At 42.6% G+C, this 21,838-nt stretch overlaps 1 protein-coding gene across 1 annotated transcript in view; it reads left to right on the plus strand.

The window, feature by feature from the left end:
• The window catches only part of SCARB2 (scavenger receptor class B member 2), a 187,580-nt gene that overhangs the window by 9,158 nt on the left and 156,584 nt on the right, over nt 1-21,838 (plus strand). The window lies entirely within an intron of this gene.

Here is a 21,838-nt window from a genome sequence, read left to right on the forward strand (position 1 = left end):
GGATACTCAAAAAGCTTAGATACCAGCCAAAATAGCAATCCTAAACCTTTTAAGAAATTCAACCAGTGTGATGCTGGTCACTATACAAAATGAAAACAAATTAGCTAGAACAACCACAGTGACTGCATAGAGTATTTAAAAATACGAAGAAGGTTAAAAAAATATAACTATAATGAATGAACATAAAATCAGAGTTTTTACTGGTAAAGCAACAGTGTAGTAATGCTGTAAAAAAAACGCAAACTTCCAAAAAGGTAGGCATTGTGGGAGGTTTTTTAAAAAGAATCGGAACCAACAACTTAAAACAAAATATATAAATCAAAATAGCTATAATAAATAAATGTAATAAATATAATAAAAAATGGAAACAATGATGTAATAAGTAAAAATATTTTAATAAACCAACTAAAAAAGCTATTGGAATGCATATGCATTCAACAGCGTTTTTTATTTCTGAGATGACATCCTTGGAAGGAAAAAAGCAGTATTGTGGAAAGGTGATCTAAAAAGAATTTGATTGGAACTTAAAAATGAGCATAGCAAAAATATGTAAGTGCAACTTCTATTTGAAAAAAAGGAAAAAGTGAAAAAAAAGTAAAAAAAAACACCATTGGAAAGCACACGCTTTCCAATGATGTTGGCTCCAAAAAATTAAAGCACTATAAGGACAAGCAGCATCTTTGATATATTGTATGTTGCACAGAAAGAAATGCATTTATGTTTCTATTTCTCCAAAATTACATTGCAGGTAGGGCCTGACTTTTTGTGGTTTCCAGTTCGTTTTTTGTCTGAATGTTTCTATTGCTGTTCTGTGGTATCATCATATTCTCTATTTGGTAAGGATCTGTTTGTATTCTGTACGTATGATCTAGATGAGGGACGGTGCTAAACTACAATGTTATGTAGGGATCTCTAGCAGTCCAGGTGGAAGACCATTGGTGTTCAGTACAGGTTCCAGTGGTTTGCATTTTCTGCTTTTCATAGGTCAGGTTTGCATTCTGGGTTTTAGTGCTGGCTAATTATAGCAGGCATGGTACATATGTGTGGAATGTGCTTTTTTCCTTGATACCTCACAGAGTTCCCATCTGTGGAAGGAGTTTGTGTTGCTGTTAAGATAACAGTATTTAAATGTTGGTTGTTTTTTTTTTGTATGGTATTACTGCACTCATTGGGAGTGTTTGTGTGGATGCACAGCATGTATTTGTAGAACTGGAAGTATGGAATTTCTGTGGGGATCTGTCCCATTCTGTACAGCATGGGGTTAATGATAGATGTCAGACCTCGCTTGCATATTGAATGATGCTATGAAGTAATTTGAACAATAGTTTTTCTTGAGGGTTGTTTGCTCAGTGGTTTCTTTGTTGCATATAGGATTTAGTACTTTTCCTGTAGTATCTTTGTAGCTAGTTTAAAATGTCCAATGCACTTAATCTCAGGCCAAAAGTTTAGAAAAAATTTGATTTTGAGGATTTTGGGGGAGGTCTTATCTGGAAATCATAATTTCTTTTTCTTTTCCAAGTTGTCTTGTAGGTCGGTAGGAGGTCTAGGTTATCTTGCACATCTGGAGTGGGGGCTTTATGCTGCTGTTATACAGCCCCCCCCCCCCCCCATTGAAACATTTATCTTCTGATAGTATTGTCATTTGGATTTTATGTTTACAAAACTGTGTAAACTGTGAATGAATTTTGTTTAAACATTGCAAAGACAAGTTTTGTTTTTATCTAGTATAAGTACTATCATTTTAACTATTTCTTTTCAATTTGATGGCATTAAAATCCCAATTCTTGGAGAGATGCAATATTTAGGGACTATCATCCTCACTTTAATATTCCCTTATCTCTTGTTTGTCCTGTTTGTCTGTCCTAATTAGATTGTAAGCTCTCTTGAGCAGGGACTGTCTCTTCATGTTCAAGTGTACAGCGCTGCGTAGGTCTACTAGCGCTATAGAAATGATTATTAGTAGTAGTAATTTGGATTCTCTTTGAAACTGCATCTCAGAGGTATTACCCAAAGGGTTTTTTTCAAACTTAAGTCTCTTGGTCATTTGGGAGGTCTTCTAAAAAAGCACGCTAGCATTTTTAGCGTGCGCCAAAAATTCATGTGTGCTAAACGCTAAGATACCCATAGGAATTTAATGGACGTCTTACCGTTTAGTGCACAGTAAATTTTAGTGCTCGCTAAAAACTGTAGCGTGCCTTTGTAAAAGGGGCCCTTGGAGGCATATTTTCAAAGCACTTTGGGAGGCTAAGTTCCATATGTTTCTATGGAACTTTGGGAGGCTAAGTGCTTTGAAAATAAGCCTCTTGGTGATTTAAGTCCTACTAATTTTTGGACAATTAGCAAGGGTTTTGTTTTTTTCATTATTTGGTTTCTATAATGCACATGTATTAGGTGTTCCCTAGAACTCGCTCTGGGCATTGCAAGTTGCCTAAAATGCAACTGCTCATCTGCTTTGGTAATGTTTCTCATTTTGAGCATATGTCTCCTGTCTTCAGTTACATTGGCTTCCCATTATGTGGAGAATACGCTTTAAAATTCTGACTTTTGAGGCGTTGAAAGATGATTTTTCTTCTTGTATTACCACTTCTTTGAAAACATAAACCAACATGAGTTTTGTGTTCCTCTGATAAGGTCCTTGATGTGCTTTCTTTTATGCTTGTTAGACTGGATGTATACTGAAAGTCTCTCTTTATAGTTGCAAGGGCAGGGCAGTGGAAGTGGTCCACCCCAGGTACAGGCAATAAAGGGATGTAAACCATCGTTCTAGCTGCTCACTTAGGGGTGTCTGCAGCAAAACACGGCTTCTGCAGCCAGGGGAGCGCTGCTTTGTTCTTTCCAAGGAAGTGGTGCTGGGGAGTCTTCCTCTAGCCCCAAACTGGCCACCATCAACTCGCCTAGAGCTGCAGCTCAGCAGCAGAGTGGAATGTGCTACTTCCCCTTCCAAACTTGAGCCCAGAACTGGCTCAAGGCAGCTCCTTCCTTCTCTCATTCCCTCCCCCACCCCACCCCACCCATCTACCTTTCAAACATGGCTTTCTCCTCTCTAGAGGCAGCAGGCAGCATTAGTGATTGACACAATGCTGCTTGCTACCTGTGCCGTTTCCAGAGCCTTCCCTTTCATGTGTCCTGCTCCCTCTGCTGTCACTTACTGTTTCTGTGTGAGCCGAATGCGGCAAAGGGAAGGCGCGGGGAATGTTGCAGGCAGTGCTATATGAATCTCTATTGCTGCTGGCTGCCCCTAGAGGGGAATAAGCCAAGTTTAAAGGTAAACTTAGGGCAGGTTTGCAAGAGAGGGAGCTGCTGTACTGGGGGGGGGGAGGAGGTTTGAGAAAGGGGGGGCTGATGTAGTGCGGAGGGGGAGGAGGTTTGAGAGGGGGGAGAGCTGGTATACTGCTGGGAGGGAGAGGAGGTTTGAGAGAGGGGGGAGCTGAGTTATCCGGAAACTGAGGATCACTTCAATATTGTAGCTATTGAAGGGGTGTGGCTTAGACTAATCAGCTGTGATCATCTTAGATCCAGATCTCCTTGGAAACCATGTGAAGACATTTGAGAACCAGTGTTCTTCATTGTTTCAGTGCAGGGTCTACCATATTTGTTTTATAAAAATATTTTGTAAAAGTGATATTAAAAACATAGATGGTTATGTAAACTACATGTTTTGAGCTTTTTTACCCTTTATCATCTCGCTGAATTTTTATGCCAGGCATTCACTCTCCAAGCAGAACTTACACCAACAAGGGATTCTATTCAAGTTTAACTATTTGTTTTGTTTAGAACAATTGAACCACATTGTTGGATATGTGCTGAGGCACTGCTCATGTGGACAGTCCCCATTGTTCAGGACCCGTCCTTAATTCAGCATACATTTACAAGGGAAGCTTTGCATTTGGTAAGGATGCTGTGTTTCAGCACATTGAATTTCAAGTCAGCAGAATACTTGGGGTGCAAGTTTGTGTTTCATTTTGAAGACTGGTTCTTTACCAAACAGTCTTTCTTGTTACACATTTATTTAGTTTAGCCCGTTTTTTTTGTTGTGCTGAGTAGTAACACAATTTCATGAAACACTGTCTGGCCTTTTGTTCCAGGGATGTCTGTGTATACTTGTTGGTAATTTTTATATAAAGCAGGACTATTTAAGTGTCTGGGTGGGAGTCACATGATGATTGGATGCTGAGTGGGTACCTTATATATCAACTCAGGGTAACCCAACCCCAAATTGGTCATCTACCGAAGTTTAATTATCTCTGAGTTAGTATTTGACTTGATTGAGTCCTGGGAGACTGGAGGAAAGGAAGAAAAAGAGAACATGCATGATCAGAAGAGACTATGCTCCTTGGGGACTGCCTGGGCTTTAAGGCAGGGCCAAGTACACTGGTCACAAGATGGTGATGGATGTAACCTCCGCCGATATACACTCTCCAAGAAGAGGCAATACGGGAGCTAGTGAGGAGTTTCTACAGTACTAGACAAGATGTTTTCCAACTTCCAGTCTCTAGGTGAGATTAAAGAGCATCTGGAGGGACAAATGAGGATTCAGCAGGTGCATGAGAAAATCTCATGTCAGGAAGACTGAATCGAGAGTATGGATACTCAACTCAGGTATGGAAATAAAAAGCAGGCACGTTAAGGACCAGGAGAATAGAGGAAGGTGAAATACCATGAATGTGGGGGCTTCATGAGACAATGAAGCGCTGGGGTACTGCAGCTAGAGCTGCCTATATGAATGGAGAGAGAGAGACAGGCAAGAAGCAACAGGGCCTTAAACAGTGGTTACACATATATTAAACTTTGCAGAAAAAAGCAAGCTCATAACACTCTACCATAGCAAGCGAGAACTGGAGTGTGAAGGGATAAAGCTTCTATTATTTCAAGATTATTAGCGGAGTGTCTGAAAGCTTAAAAATAATGGTGCCTAACTGCATGGAGATATAATAGGCATCTCTGAGACCTGGTGGAAGGAGGCTAACCAGTGGGCCACTGTCATACCAGGGTACAAATTATATCGTAGTGATAAGGTGGATCGAATTGGTGGAGGGGTAGCATTTTATATTAACGAGAGCCTTGAATCAAATAGATTGAAAATTCTGCAGGAAACAAAACACGTCTTGGAATCACTGTGGATTGAAATTCCATGTGTAAAAGGGAAAAGGATAATGATAGGAGTGTACTACTGTCCGCCTGGCCAGGATGAACAGACAGATGCAGAAATGTTAAAGGAAATTAGGGACGCAAACAAACTGGGCAACACAATAATAATGGGTGATTTCAATTACCCCGATATTGACTGGGTAAATGTAACATCGGGACACGCTAGGGAGGTAAAATTCTTTGGTGAAATCAAGGACAGCTTTATGGTGCAGCTGGTACAGGAACTGACGAGAGAAGGAAAAATTCTAGACCTAGTCCTTAGTGGAGCGCATGATCTGGTGCGGGAGGTAATGGTGCTGGGGCCGCTTGATAACAGTGATCATAATATGATTGGATTTGATATTAGCTTTGAAGTAAGTATACATAGGAAATCAAATACATTAGCGTTTAACTTTGAAAAGGAGACTATGATAAAATGAGAAGAACTGTGAAAAGAAAACTTAGAGGAGTGACTGCAAGGGTCAAAAATTTACATCAGGCGTGGATGCTGTTCAAAAACACCATCCTGGAAGCCCAGGCCAAATATATTCCGCGTATTAAAAAAGGAGGACGGAAGACCAAATGACAGCCGGCATGGTTAAATAGTGAGGTGAAGGAAGCTATTAGAGCTAAAAGAAAATCCTTCAGAAAATGGAAGAAGGAACCGACTGAAAATAATAAGAAACGGCATAAGGAATGTCAAGTCAAATGCAAAGCGCTGATAAGGAAAGCTAAGAGGGACTTCGAAAAAAAGATTGCGTTGGAGGCAAAAACACATAGTAAAATTTTGTTTTAGGTATATTACAAGCGGGAAGCCGGCAAAAGAATCGGTTGCACGGCTAGATGACCGAGGAGTAAAAGGGGCGATCAGGGAAGACAAAGCCGTAGCGGAGAGATTAAATGAATTCTTCGCTTCGGTCTTCAACGAGGAATATTTAGGTGAGATACCGGTGCTGGAAATGGTATTCGAAGCTGACGAGTCGGAGAGTAGCAAATCTCCTGGACCGGATGGTATTCATCCCAGAGTACTGATAGAACTGAAAATGAGCTTGTGGAGCTATATGTAATTTATCCTTAAAATCGAGCGTGGTACCAGAAGATTGGCGGGTGGCCAATGTAACGCCGATTTTTAAAAAAGGTTCCAGAGGAGATCCGGGAAATTATAGACGGTGAGTCTGACGTCGGTGCCAGGCAAAATGGTAGAGACTATTACTAAGAACAAAATTACAGAGCATATTCAAAAGCATGGATTAATGAGACAAAAAGTCAACATGGATTTAGTGAAGGGAAATCTTGCCTCACCAATCTACTGCATTTCTTTGAAGGGGTGAACAAACATGTGGATAAAGGGGAGCCAGTTGTTATTGTGTAGCTGGATTTTCAGAAGGCGTTTGACAGTGTACCTCATGAAAGACTCCAGAGGAAATTGGAGAGTCATGGGATAGGAGGTAGTGTTCTATTGTGGATTAAAAACTGGTTAAAAGATAGAAAACAGAGAGTAGGGTTAAATGGTCAGTATTCTCAATGGAGAAGGGTAGTTAGTGGGGTTCCTCAGGGCTCTGTGCTGGGACTGCTGCTTTTTAACATATTTATAAATGACCTAGAGATGGGAGTCACTAGTGAGGTAATTAAATTTGCTGATGACACAAAGTTATTCAAAGTCGTTAAATCGCGGGAGGATTGTGAAAAATTAGAAGAGGACCTTGGGAGACTGGGCGTCTAAATGGCAGATGAAATTTAATGTGAGCAAGTGCAAAGTGATGCATGTGGGAAAGAGGAACCCGAATTATAGCTACGTCATGCAAGGTTCCACATTAGGAGTCACGGAACAAGAAAGGGATCTAGATGTCGTTGTTGATGATACGTTGAAACCTTCTGCTCAGTGTGCTGCTGCGGCTAAGAAAGTAAATAGAATGTTAGGTATTATTAGGAAAGGAATGGAAAACAAAAATGAGGATGTTATAATGCCTTTGTGTCACTCCATGATGCGACCGCACCTCGAATATTGTGTTCAATTCTGTTCGCCGCATCTCAAAAAAGATATAGTGGAATTAGAAAAGGTGCAGAGAAGGGCGACGAAAATTATAAAGGGGAGGGACGACTTCCCTATGAGGAAAGGCTAAAGCGGCTAGGGCTCTTCAGCTTGGAGAAAAGGTGGCTGAGGGGAGATATGATAGAGGTCTATAAAATAATGAGTGGAGTTGAACGGGTAGATATGAAGCGTCTGTTCACGCTTTCCAGAAATACTAGGACTAGGGGGCATGCGATGAAGCTACAATGTAGTAAATTTAAAACGGATTGGAGAAAATGTTTCTTCACTCAACGTGTAATTAAACTCTGGAATTCGTTGCCAGAGAATGTGGTAAAGGCGGTTAGCTTAGCGGAGTTTAAAAAAGGTTGGACGACTTCCTAAAGGAAAAGTCTATAGACCGTTATTAAATGGACTTGGGGAAAATCCACTGTTTCTGGGATAAGCAGTATAAAATGTTTTGTACATTTTTGGGATCTTGCCAGGTATTTATGACCTGGATTGGCCACTGTTGGAAACAGGATGCTGGGCTTGATGGACCTTTGGGCTTTCCCAGTATGGCAATACTTATGTACTTATGTACTTCCTAAGAGGGTGATACACATTGTGCTGCAGTTTCTAGCCAGAGTGAGAGTTATCTTTCAAAACAAAGCCCAATTCTTTGAAACACTTTGGGAACTGAAGGAATTTATAGACAAGCTCCTGAAGGAGTGAAAGTGGCAGAACAGGTTGGGCCACTCTGAATAATGTTTCACATGTTGTTAAGTATATAAATACATATGTACAGTGCACTCCATTTAAGTGCACGTCGGATAAGCACATGCTCTGTTTAACTGCATGCCGTACTTGGTCCCGTTTTTGGCACCATCAGTTTCTATGTGGACAAACTTCGGTTTAGCGCACCACTGATAAGTGCAAGATTCACTTATATGCATGGTTCAAGACCGCTCCTCACACAAAAAAAGCAACATTGGGCTTTCAAGACTGGGACATTATGGAAGCCGATTGGCGCGTGACAACCAATGAGATTTCCAATTTACTGCCTCTTTAACTGCCACAGGCAGAATAAGCGAAAGAATGCTGTTAGAGCGTGCACTGGGGTCGTCGTCGTCATCATCACGGCGGAACTGTAAGACTTTAACACTGGCTGAATGAAGAGAAGTTCTTAAAAAATTAGAAAACAAACAAAGTCAAGCATCTGTTGCTAAAGAATATGGTGTCAATCCCAGTCAAATTTCATGCGTCTTGAAGCAGAAAGACCAGCTTCTGGAAGACTAGCAAAACAATACAAATCCACAACAGAAACGAAAATGGGTGGGAAAAGCTGAGGAGGTAGAAGATGCTCTTCTTCGGTGGTTTTTTCGAGTCAGGAGCAGACAGTTTCTTGTCAGTGGTCCACTGCTTATGGAGAAAGCTAACCAGCTAGCTGAAAGTCTTGGACTAACTGAATTCAAAGCCACTGTTGGGTGGTTGGAAAGATGGAAGGAGAGGAACAGCATAAAATTCAAGAAACAGCATGGTGAGAAACAAGACGCTGATGACTTTGGTGCTAAAAATTGGGTTGTTTCAGTTCTTCCTACCATCTTGAACGAGTTTGCACCTTGTGACATTTTCAATGCTGACGAAAACGGTCTCTACTGGTGAGTGATTCCTGAAGGAAAACTTACATTCAAACATGCCGAAACTACTGGGGGTAAAACATAGAAGGACCGATTGACGATCCTCCTTTGCTGCAATATGGATGGGAGTGAGCAGTTGGAACCCCTCGTCATTGGAAAGAGCAAACAGCCCCGTTGTTTCAAGAAAGTTAAGCGACTTCCTGTGTCAAAAGAGGCTAATGCAAATTCATGGATGACTGGGGAAATTTGGAAGCAGTGGCTAAAGAAGTTAAACACTAGAATGCGTGCACAAAAGCGTCAGATTTTGCTGCTTTGTGATAATTGTGCTACACACAGGGATGATGTCAGGCTGTCTAACGTCAAGGTGGTCTTCCTGCCACCAAACACTACCTCTCTGATCCAACCTCTGGATCAGGGCATAATAGCCAATTTCAAACAACATTATCGGGCTTTTGTGCTACGTTGTCTGATGAGTGTTATGGATGACCAGATTGGCAAGGATAAACGTGCTGTTGAACTGGCTCGTAATCTATCACTGTTGGATTCCCTACATATGCAGAAAGAAGCCTGGAATCATGTTACACAGGCAACCATTGTGAAGTGCTACAAGCGGGCAAGCTTTGTTAAGGATGTGGAGGGGGATGTAACTGTTGGAAACGTGTCAGATGAAGAGGTTATTGACATACCAGCTGGTGTTACTGAAGAGGAGTTCCATCGCTAAGTAACTGTTGATTACGATCTACAAACAGCTGAAGACAGCACTGATGTCGAGATATGCGCCTACACGCAGACACGCAGGCAACAACGGCTGATGATGGAACAGATGAAGAAATGAGCAGCTAGGCACATGCTGATGAAATTCAACAACCTCCTCCTGTCACTTTTGCAAGAGCGCTGGAGAGTCTCAACACCGTGCGGGCCTATCTGGACGCCACTGGATGTCAGTGCTATGACAGTTTTTACCGTCTGGCAGATATAGTCTATGGAACTCACAAACCCAAGAGTGTACAAAGGACTATAACTGATTACATCAAGTAAAGCCTAATGTCAGTTAACTGAGACTGTATACTGTACATATAATAATAAACAGTACTGCACATATGTTTATCAGATGTCAAGCTTCTTTGGGTCACAACGGTTAAGTGCACGCTCTGGTTAACTGCATGCATTTCTTTGGTCCCAGACCCTTGCACTTAAGCGGATTGCACTGTATTGCCATACTGGGACAGACTGAAGGTCTATCAAACCCAGCATCCTGTTTCCAACAGTGGCCAATCCAGGTCACAAGTACCTAGCAAGATCCCAAAAATGTACAATACATTTTATGCTTCTTATCCTAGAAAGAAGCAGTGGATTTTCCCCAAGTCCATTTTAATAATGGTCTATGGACTTTTCCTTTAGGAAGCCATCCAAACCTTTTTTTTAAAAACCCCACTAAGCTAACTGCCTTTACTACATTCTCTGGCAATGAATTCCAGCGTTTAATTACATGTTGGGTGAAGAAATATTTTCTCTGTTTCGGTGTAAATTTACTACTTTGTAGCTTCATTGTGTGCCCCCTAGTATTTTTGGAAAGAGTAAACAATCGATTCACGTCTACCCATTCCACTCCACTCATTATTTTATAGACCTCTATCATATCTCTCCTCAGCTGTCTTTTCTCCAAGCTGAAGAGACCTAGCCCCTTTAGCCTAATCTCATAGGGAAGTCGTGCCATCCCTTTATCATTTTCGTCGTCCTTCTCTATACCTTTTCTAATTCCACTATATCTTTCTTGCGATGCGGTGACCAGAATTGAACACAATATTCTAGGTTCAGTCGCACCATGGAGTGATACAAAGGCATTATAACATCCTTATTTTTGTTTTTCATTCCTTTCCTAATAATACCAAACATTCTATTTGCTTTCTTAGCTGCCGCTGCACACCGATCAGAGGGTTTCAAAGTATCATCAACGATGACACCTAGATCCCTTTCCTGGTCGGTGACTCCTAATGTGGAACCTTGCATTACGTAGCTGTAATTCAGATTCCTCTTTCCCACATGCATCACTTTGCACTTGCTCACATTAAACGTCATCTGCCATTTATATGCCCAGTCTCCCAGTCTTGTAAAGGTCCTCTTGTAATTTTTCACAACTACCTCACTAGTTGCTCCCATCTCTAGATCATTTCTAAATATGTTAAAAAGTAGCGGTCCCATCACAGACCCTCCTTGGGGGGGGGGGGGACCCCACTATCTACCCTTCTCCATTGAGAATACTGACCATTTAACCCTACTCTGTTTTATTTTAACCAGTTTTTAATCCACAATAGTAACATAGTAAATGACGGCAGAAAAAGACCTGCACGGTCCATCCAGTCTGCCCAACAAGATAAACTCATATGTGCTACTTTTTGTGTATACCCTACTTTGATTTGTACCTGTCCTCTTCAGGGCACAGACCGTATAAGTCTGCCCAGCATTATCCCCGCCTTCCAACCACCAGCCCCGCCTCCCACCACCGGCTCTGGCACTATCTCCTATCCGATGACTCTCCAATTTCCTTTGGAGTCATTTATGAGGTTCTTTTCTCCGAGGAGAAGCAGGCTGTATTATTCTAACAGCTCGGTTGGCGATCCGTGCCAGCCCGGGAACCGGCATTCGAAATAGCAGAAAAGTTTGCTGGAGTCTTCTAGTGCACTGCGTGTCCGTCGGCGCATGCACCGAGTGCCTTCCCGCCCGTGCTTCTCAGTTCTTTTTCTTCCTTCCGCGCGAGGAGCAACAGTGATTCTCTGTGGCTCCTCTTTGTGTCTGGGAAAGAGCCTTGACCATTTTCTTGAGTACCTTGCGAGTTTCTCATCATATATTTCTTTGTTTCATTTTGTTAAAAAAAACAAACAAACTGCGTTTCCCTTTGTTTTTCTTCAGTTTATTTTTCCCCGTGTAAAGTTTTCTTTATTTTCCATTGCGGCCGCTGTTAGGCTGCTGGGCCGGGTCCTTCCCTCCTTTTGTGCCCTTTTTCTTGGCACAGTTGAGACTTTTGATTTCACCGGTGCTGTCTTCTCTTCCATGTCATCGAAGACTCCCAGCGGCTTCAAATGCTGTACTTGGTGCAACCGGACCATCTCGGGTGCAGATACCCATTCGTGGTGTATCCAGTGCCTTCGGCCTGACCGTAGCCCAGCTCGTTGTGTCCTTTGTCTTCATATGAAGAAAAAGACTCAACTGCCTTGAGAAGCCCAGAGAGAAAATCTTTTTGGGGCTCGGTCCAGTCCTTCGATATCGACACCGAGGTCGGCATTGACATTGAGGGTCACATCGACATTGGGAATGGAGGTAGGCATGGCTGCTGAGAGGCCACGGCACGCTGGGAGCAGTGAGGCATTGAGTGGGTTTCCACCTGCCTCGAGGTCTCCTGCTGTGCAGGCCCCCGGGACATCCATTGTCGAACCCGACCTCAAGGCGATGTGGGGATTCGACGTCATCCTCAGCACCGAGGAGTCTCGGTGAGGTGCATCGAGCAAAGGCTAAGAAGCACCGACATCGTTCCCTTTAGACGCTTGGTGCCGGGAGCTCCGGGGCGCCGAGGGATTCAGCACTTGAGAATAGTCGATGCCTGGAGTATTGCTCCCACTCCATACAAGAGGTGCTGACGCGTCAGTCTCTCCTCAGTCTGGTTCCTGCTTCCGGTTCCCAGGTGACGCTGCCACCGACTGCCTCACCGGCCCCGCAGCCTCTCCTATGGCGGGTCTCGACAAGCTCATTCGGGCCTTGCTCCCTGAGCATCTGGAGGGACTGCTGCATACATCGGCGTGTTCAGATTGTGCTTGCTGAACACTGCTAGGCTTGATTTTAGCTAGCCCTGTTTTTAGCCAGCCCTGTTGAATCTAAACCTCACTATTTATGAGAGTGAAGTAGTCACCACAAAGTTTATACTAGAACACTATGCATGATCAAAGGAAATTCCAGAAAAGATGTGAAAAAAGTTGTTGTATCAGTCTAGTCTAAAACTCTGGGATTCCACCAAATCACAGTGAGAGCCATTATCTCAAAATGGAGAAAACTTGGAATAGTGGTGAATCTTCCCAGGAGTGGCCAGCTTGTCAAAATTATACCAAGGGCGCAGCGACAATTCATCCAGGCAAGAAAGCTAGCATCTGATTGGTGGGCAAATGAGATTTGCTTGCCTTGCTGAAGAGGCATGTTTTCTGTCTTGCAGCTCAGCCTTCAAACCTTAGGCACCAGGCCTGATTTTTATTTTGTTGTCACCATAAGGTAATCCATTGGAGAATCATGAGCCTCAGTGATGCATGTTCTCACCCCAGCGTATTAGATGAGTAGGGGGCTAAAAGAACACTCTGAGAAGATAAGACCATAAATACCTGAACTAACCCTTTGCTTCAGTCTTCAATGCTGAAGATGTTAGTAATCCAGAGAAACGGAAAGAAATTAGTGTGATTCTAGAAAAAGACCAGCATTATCTTTCCATGCATTTTTATATTTTGTAAAAGCATCAACATAAATGTACTAATATTTTAAGTAACAATTTTTCATAAACAGTAAACCCCTATCAGCGGACTAATTTCATAGGGCTTGTTTGACATCATCTGGAATTGTATGTATTGAAAAGCTGGAATACCTTCTGTTGTGTTTTTTTCAAGCTTATGTACAGATAGAAAAGACTTGTTATGAAAGAGTGGCCACAGGCCATTTGAAAGGGAGAAGTTAATTCTGGTAAAAATGTTCTGGGAAGTCAGGGTTGTTCCCAGGTTAAGCTGTACAGGAAGTGTTGCTAAATTGAAAATACTGTCAAATATCAATGACCAGCAAAATGATAGTGTGAATTATCTGAAAAGCTTCTTTCTAGATCTGTTTCAGAAACCAAGAATTGTTGAAGTTTCTGCCCTTCACAGTTTCTCTTTCAGCTTGGATCCATCATTTATCTGAACTTCAGTTTAATCAGTGTACAGTAGTTTTCATTAATATAGCCTGGTGTTAAAGCTTAAAATCTGCTAAAGCTGATCCTCCCTCATTTTTCTGCATGCTTGCTGCTCTTCTTAGAAACTTCGTGTCCCTTATGATCTCAAGCCCAACACGTTTTCCTAACTTCTGTTAAAAAAAATTCTGGGTGTAGAATTTGGAAAGACTTCAAACTGAAAGGAAAGGTAAGAGAGAGCCCCATCTTATGACATTTCTGACCAGTCCTCCTTGTAAGATTCAACAGCACGTGGGAAATGGTTTCTACTGGTGGTATAATGTGCTGGCATCCTCTTTCCTCCTCCCCCCCACCTCCAATAATCCAGTGATCTGGACAGACACCCATTGCAACAACCCCTTATGACAGTTCTAAATACTGTTAGTTTTACTAAATTTATACAGCAACCACTTTGTCACCAGTGATGTGAAGTATATGAAGTAGGATATATAACCTGATCCAGTGGTTCCCAAACCTGATCCTGGAGGTACCCCAGCCAGTCAGGTTTTTGAGATATCCACAATGAATATTCATGAGAGAGATCTGCATGGAGTGGAGGCAGTGCTTGCAAATATCTTCATGAATATTCATTGTGGATATCCCAAAAACCTGACTGACTGGGGTGCCTCCAGGACCAGTTTTGGGAACCACTGACATAGTCAGTTACATCACAGGTGAAGGATACAGATACAACATTACCCTTATCCCACATGCATCCCACCCACCCACCCTCCTTCCCAAGGGATTTATCATAAATGAGCATCATTAATTATGAAATTGTTGCAGGGGGAGACCATAGTGCTTTAATATATGCCAACTCATCACAATACTGAGCCATGGCAGTGCAGGGAAGAGCTCCAAATGTAGGTAGTCATCTTAGTTTGAAGTCTACTCACTAGCATCCCCCTGACAGTCCTAAAAACAGTAGAATGTTTATCTTTAGAACTGCAAGCCTCCCACAACAGGATATCAGGATATTTGATAAGAGTAATTTTGTAACAAGCCACCTTACTTGTGCAGCAGGTATGTGCTTAAGTTGCACCAGCTTTCTAAAGGAAAGTATGATATTTGTTATAAATGCCCAAGCGATTATTAGAATTATTTTCTTTCCTGAAGTGAGTGGGCATTAATGAGGACACTTCAATTTGTAGGAAGCCCGAAATTGGTGATGCAAGACAGACAGCCAACAGACTGATGAAGTGTTCCATAGTTTTTAAATATTGAAATAAATTAATGAAACCATACATTGTTGTTTGCTGTATTCTGATCATGCTTTTTCATTATTTAAATTAAATTTTCTGAACTGTAATAAATTTACTACAACCACATGAACGAACCTGCCAGTAAATTTATTTGTTGATACCTCTGGGTAGAAACATTTCTATTATATAGATTGGAAAATAATGTTAAATATAAGAGAGAAAACTTAAGATTTAGTGTAATTATAATCACAAGTTAGCACATTTTTGTTTGGCACTTTGCATAAATTAGCTACTTGACTATTGGCGTTCATTCAAGGAATTGTAATCATCATTGTTATCATCACAATCATTATATGGATTGCCTATGTTTTCTACAACTGCTGTTGCCATATCTGCTTCCATGTCGGTAAATCCTGCAAATGCTTCATTGTTATCATCGTTGCTGCACCAGATGATATCATCTTCACTGCAATCTAAGGGCCCTGTTTACTAAGCCACGCTAGAGGCGCATTAGCATTTTTAGTGCGCGCTAACTGTGTAGGCGCCCACAATATTCCCATGGGCACCTACACAGCGCACACTAATTTTGTGCACGCGCTAAAAATGCTAGCGCATCTTAGTAAACAGGGCCCTAAGGCATTGGCTGTTCCTGTTTTCAAGAAGCTTTTCCGGATAATTTCTGGGTCTAGTTCAACCCGTGCTGCCTTCATCCATTTTAGACGAAGCTGGGTTTCTCACTTTAGCCCATGACCGCCTTTGGTGTAAGTGTTAGTTCTTTGGACCATCCAGTCATCCCACTTTTCACAAATGAAGGCTTTGAAATACCAGTTCAATTGTACATCAGGCTGCAGCAGGCTTGTGCAGCCTCTGGGTATCATTTTTATTTTTGTTACATTTGTATCCCGCGCTTTCCCACTCATGGCAGGCTCAATGCGGCTTACATGGGGCAATGGAGGGTTAAGTGACTTGCCCAGAGTCACAAGGAGCTGCCTGTGCCTGAAGTGGGAATTGAACTCAGTTCCTCAGGACCAAAGCCCATCACCCTAACCACTAGGCCACTCCTCCACTCCTGTGGCCACATTGCTATTGCCTCCAAAGAAACCATGTTCCTTTAATAACTTCTTGACCTCTGGAGTTTTGTGTCTGCGAAAGACATCCCGTACTAATATTTGTATTGTAAATTGTCAACTTTCTATACCTTTTTGGCCCACCGGTGTGTAATGTCCTCATTGCTCCATCCATTTGTAGTCATACATACCAATTTCCCAGGTGGTACAGTTGTTAGTTCCTGTTTCCCTTTAAAAATGATGATCAGTAGCAATTTCTGCCCATCAGCAGTAGCTTCCAAAAGGACTGATACCTTTACCTTTTCATGGCCTGTGCTCTATATTGTTACCGTTTTGTCATCTATGTGATGCAATGTTTTCTTCCCTGGTATATCAAAACATACAGCCATTTCATCCAGGTTTCCAATATAGGTAATTTCTTAATCTATTCATTTTTATAACAAACCTTTTTGAAAAAAGGTTTATCATTTCTTTCACTTTTTGTGTTACGGTATACCTATCCTTTATCACTTTAAAGATTACTCCACAGAAAGTACATACACACATTTTACACCTACTATTTACTATGCACAAAGTTCACAACTTATTTATGTGCATATTTATAAAATAGGCCCAAAATAGATGCCGACTGGCCCTCCCCACCTGTGACCTGTTATATAAAACTAGTAAAAAAGGCCCGTTTCTGACTGTAATGAAACGGGTGCTAGCAAGGTTTTCCTCTGAGTGTGTATGTTTGATAGAGTGTGTGTGAGAGTGACTGTTTGATAGGGAGAGAGTGAATGTGTGAGTGTGTATGTTTGACAGAGAGAGTGTGACAGGGTTGATGTTGCTTTAGTGGGAGTGGGTGGCAGGCAGTTTAGAGGTTGGTCAGCGTTGTTGTGGTGTGTGGGCTGTTTGTAAGAGTGCTGTTTTCTTTTTTTTACGACGCTGACCGGCGCGCGGCACCCCCCCCCCCCAGCGGCGTGCACCCGGGGGGGATGGGTTCTTTCATCGGGGTGCGGGGGGGTCATGCTGCACGGGAGGGGGGGGCGCATCAGCAATCCGCCCAGGGTGTCAGCGCCCCTAGGATCGCCACTGGACAGTACCTTTGTACAAAATTATTATCCATGAAAAGAGCTTTATGGATAGAGTTAATATTATTAATACATACAAATTATTTGGACTATCTTGGAGAACCTGCAACAGGTACAGAGGCATCTTCATTTTAGTTCAAAATGCCTTTTTTAATGAAAGAAAAATAAATAAGGCAATGAGAGGGTTAATGTTTCCTGTTTGCTTCTCTGCGACCTCCCAACCTCCACCCTCCCGGGAGCTCAGGCGGAAGTGCAGATTAAAAAGGATTCCCAGTTGTAGCCGACCAGTTTTAGTACCATGCGTCCGGACTCCGAAGACCGGTGAGCCGGGGAGGGGGACCACAAGATCTGCTTCACGCACATAACCTCTCCTGGGGAAGGAAGGGCAGGAAGGAAGCAGAAAAAGAACTCTTCTACTCGTGTTTGCAGTCTCACGGCTTTGTTGACTGCCAGATCAGGTTTTAGGATGGTCGCGGGAGGTACGGACTGACTGGTGGGTGAGGGGGACTGTGGGTGGGGGCAGCGGAATCCAGCGGTGAGTTCTCTCGGGGGGGGGGGGGGTGGACGGGAGGCGCAGCATTTGGCAGGCAGTCTCTAGCGATTCCTAGGCAGGGGCAGGAGTGGAACGTGTTTCCCTACTCCTCCCCCTGCCTGGGCCGCTGTTGCTGCTGTCTGGGTGGCGGACACGGGTTGTTGCTGTGCGGGGGGTGCGGCGGTGTGTGGGTGGTTGGGGAGGTTTTCCCGGGCAGTATGAAGTTCGGTGATGACGGCTGCGCTGGGGTGTGGGGGGGGGGGGGTGCGGCAGTGTGCGTGTGGTTCGGGAGGTTGGCAGCGAGTCTGGAGCGATTTGTGGGCAGGAGTAGGGAAACACGCTCCTCCCCCTGGCTGGGTCACTGTTTGCTGCTGTGCATCGGGCTGGTGATTTCACCGGAGACGCAAGCAATCACTGGGATAGGTCCTTATGCGTCTCTCTGGTCCTCCCTCGACGTCATCACGTTTTGACGTGAGGGTGGGGCAGAGAGACATGGTGAGTGGGATGGCTTCACCACCATGAACTGACGAACCCTTTGCAGAGTGGAGTGACTTCAGAACGTTGTCTTCAGAACGTTGAGGGTGCGTTTTATTATAGTAGATTACCCCCACATTCATATCATAGTTTAAAATCTGTTATTACCAGACACAGTAAGTTAGCAAAAATAATTAAAGCCCAGGTTGTTGCATATTAAATATCACAGTCATTCCTCCAGTATATAGTGGAACCCTGATATAATGCGTCCCATAATAACACGAATCCGCATATAACGTGATCATGTCTTGGCTCCCCATTTTCTTATATACAGCTGTTCTGTCGGCAATGTCTAGCTAAACCGGGGAGGGCACCCCCCCCCCCCCCCCGGGTGCCTGCATGAAAACTACTCCAGCCAATGTCTAGCTACTCTTGAGTTGGGGTTCATCCCCTTCCCTGAGTGAGAAACACTCCAGCCAATGTCTAACTAAGTTGGGGTAGGCCTGGGCCCACCACTGCTGTAAACACAACTTCAGGTGAGCTCTGTCTACGTTGCTGAAGTCTGCGCCCATTTAGAAACCATTTCACATAAGTGGAAGTCTTTCACTACTCAAAAAACGTTATCTGCTCTCAATCAACTGAAGTCTAGTAAGCAACAAACTGAGCTGGCCAGAGAGCTTGGCATCAATGAATCTACTCTTGAGGGTGGAGGAAAGAAGAAAAGCTGCAAGGTTTGCCCTGAATTTTTAGAAGAGGAAGCTAGATTACAGAGAAAAAAAATTAAAGTGGCTAGTGCTGAAAATTTGGATTCAGCGCTATATCAATAGTTTGTCCAAGTTTGGTCCCAGGGAGTTCCCTATTTCTGGCCCCATCATGAAAGCCCAAGCGGAAAAATTTGACTGATAGCTAAATGGCCAAAAGTCTGTGTTCAGTGTTGCTGATGGGGAAGATGACTATGTTCCTCCTGTTCCTCCACCAAAAATGTCAGAGGCTATAAAACATCTTGAGGCAAGTTTGAAATGGCAAAAAACCCAGGATGTGTGGATAGCATCAAAATTTGACAGCTACAAAACATTCTTGATTTTGCAAGAAGCCAACAGTTTGCATTAAAGATGTTTCACTGTGGTAACATGACAAGGCTGGATGATTATTGAACAAGATTGGAAATGTTTTCCCTGCTTGGATAAAGCAAGAGCTTGAAGAAGGAAATCACGGCTGGGTGGGCTGTTGCTACACAGCAGGGGAAGTTAAGTGACTTTTACTAATTAAGTTGTGGTCTGGCCTGTTCACAGAGCAAATTGAGAATTTGCAGAAACATTGTTATATTTTCTGTGTGATACTTTGTGTTAGTAGCTGGAGATGAATGAAAGTTTTAATATATTTGTGCTAGATGGTTTGTAAGAAAATAAAGGGTATTTGGTATATAGAGTTTCTGTTATTGATATATAGTTAAAGTTTAATGCCAAGAAGTGCAGAGTGATGCACTTGGGGTGCAGAAATCCAAAAGAGACATACCAGATTGGAGGGGAGAGATTGATAAGCTCGACTCAGGAGAGAAACCTTGGGGTGATAGTGTCCAAGGATCTGAAGGTGAAGAAACAATGAGACAAGGCAGTGGCCGTGGCCAGAAGGATGCTAGACTACATACAGAGGGGTATAACCAGCAAAAGAAAGGAGGTGTTGATGCCCCTCTACAAGTCATTAGTAAGGCCCCACTTGGAGTAATGTGTTCAGTTTTGGAGGCCGTATCTTGCAAGTTTCTTTACGAATACAGTATTTTCCATTAATATTTGTATATACCGGCGATTTTCGATCAGAGTGCCGCGACACATTGGTGTGTCATGGATGGTCCGCAGGTATGCCGTGGGACTTACAGTGGCTAGAAGGAATCCCAAAGCCCCGCCAGCTGAAGATGTCCCCGAAGATGCCCAGAAGCTGCTAAGCACATCTTGGCAGTCAGCAGCTGCTTTCTGAGCCGTTGATTCTGGTATTCTTCGAATGCTCAGTTTTCATCTATGCATAGAGTACCGGTGTTGTGGATATCTTCAGCTGGTGGGGCTTGGGGATCCCACCAGCTCAGTACTGAACTTGTTTCTGTAATGTACGTGGCACCCATACACTTTAGAGTGATGTCCTTCTTTCGTTTTTGAATTTGGAAGATTTTCGTAGAAGTGCAGTTCATTGCAAATTAATCGAATTCTGAGCTAGTTGTGATAGAATTAGTTTGCGAATGCACATTTTAATATTCATTATATTTGTCTAATTCACACATTGAATCTGTTGTTGGTATAGTAATACATCGAGTAAAGGAAATCTCCTTCAATCTTTTGTGCGTTCTCCAAAAATTGTTTTTCTTTTCTGGGTCAGGGTAAGTGAAGTGCCAGTCAAAGCTGTTGTTGAAGCCTCTAGATTTTTCTTCCTGGTTTTTTTTCTTAGGAGCTCTTAAATTTATCTTGCTTTTATCAAACAATATTATAGACTAGTGTTTTTTTTTTAAAGTTTGTGTGTGTGTGTGGGGGGGGGGGGGCAATGCGAGGAGGGGAGTGGGTAGAAAGGACATATAATCCTTAAAAAAACTGATGGTATTTCTTGACAATTTTAGCACCTTGTCAGTGTGCTGTGGGATGAAAAAGGTTGAAAATTTCTAGTATATACAGTAGTTCAACCATAGTTGTGTGAATGCTGTCTTGATTTATTTATTTATTTTATTTTTGTTACATTTGTACCCCACGCTTTCCCACTCATGGCAGGCAATGGAGGGTTAAGTGACTTGCCCAGAGTCACAAGGAGCTGCCTGTGCCGGGAATCGAACTCAGTTCCCCAGGAGTGGACCAAAGTCCACCACCCTAACCACTAGGCCACTCCTCAAATACATCTTTGGCTGCAGATCAATTTTTGGTTCAGTTTTGTTAAATCTTTGATTGACCCTGCTATAACATGACTCCGCATTTAACGGGATTATATTTTGGATCCCAGTAATCATGTCATAACAGGGTTCCACTGTATCTGGTATTCCTGTACTATGCAGGAGATTGTAAAAATCTTTAGTAAGAATGCTTATTTCCTCAGTATGGTTTGAAGTTTAGTTATGGTTCCTATACAGTTAACTATACTATCCTATTCTTCCAACCACTGATTTATTCTACACCGTACAGTTTAGAGATGACAGTGAATGTATGCTTCTTAGGAGATACAGTGATGTGGATAATTTTCCCCTCCTGATTTCCCCTATTATTGCATATATGAATGGTTTATGATCTTTTAAACAGAATGTAGTATTAGACAAAGGGAACTGTGTAAACATAACGTGGTTTTCAAATTAGTTCATTTATTTAAGGATCAAAGTTATCCAACACCCATATCACCCATGTGAATAAGTAACTCTTCTTGGTTACTCAATAAACCAATTGACCAATTTTAATTGATCATTAGATTCAGCTGATTTAACACAGCCAGGCTTCATTGCAGCCAGCCCTGTTGAATCTACACCTTACCTTACCATGAAAGTGAACACTATTCCACACAAAGAAAATTCTAGAAAATGTTACAAAACTATTTGTAAAGCTCTGGGGGAAATCAGGAATGGGGCAAAACCTTTCTCACATTGCTGTATATTATGAAGAGTGTAGCTTCTAGATATGCAAAGATCTGTAGGCCATGTGTGATGAAAATGGTGGTGCTTGTGCAATGCTGCTGATAAGGTAGCAGGTGTTACGTCTGTGCTTGCCTCGCCCTCTGGTGGCCAGAACGGGTGGCTG

This window comes from Microcaecilia unicolor, chromosome 2 (assembly GCF_901765095.1).
Source record: "Microcaecilia unicolor chromosome 2, aMicUni1.1, whole genome shotgun sequence".
Taxonomy (NCBI): domain Eukaryota; kingdom Metazoa; phylum Chordata; class Amphibia; order Gymnophiona; family Siphonopidae; genus Microcaecilia; species Microcaecilia unicolor.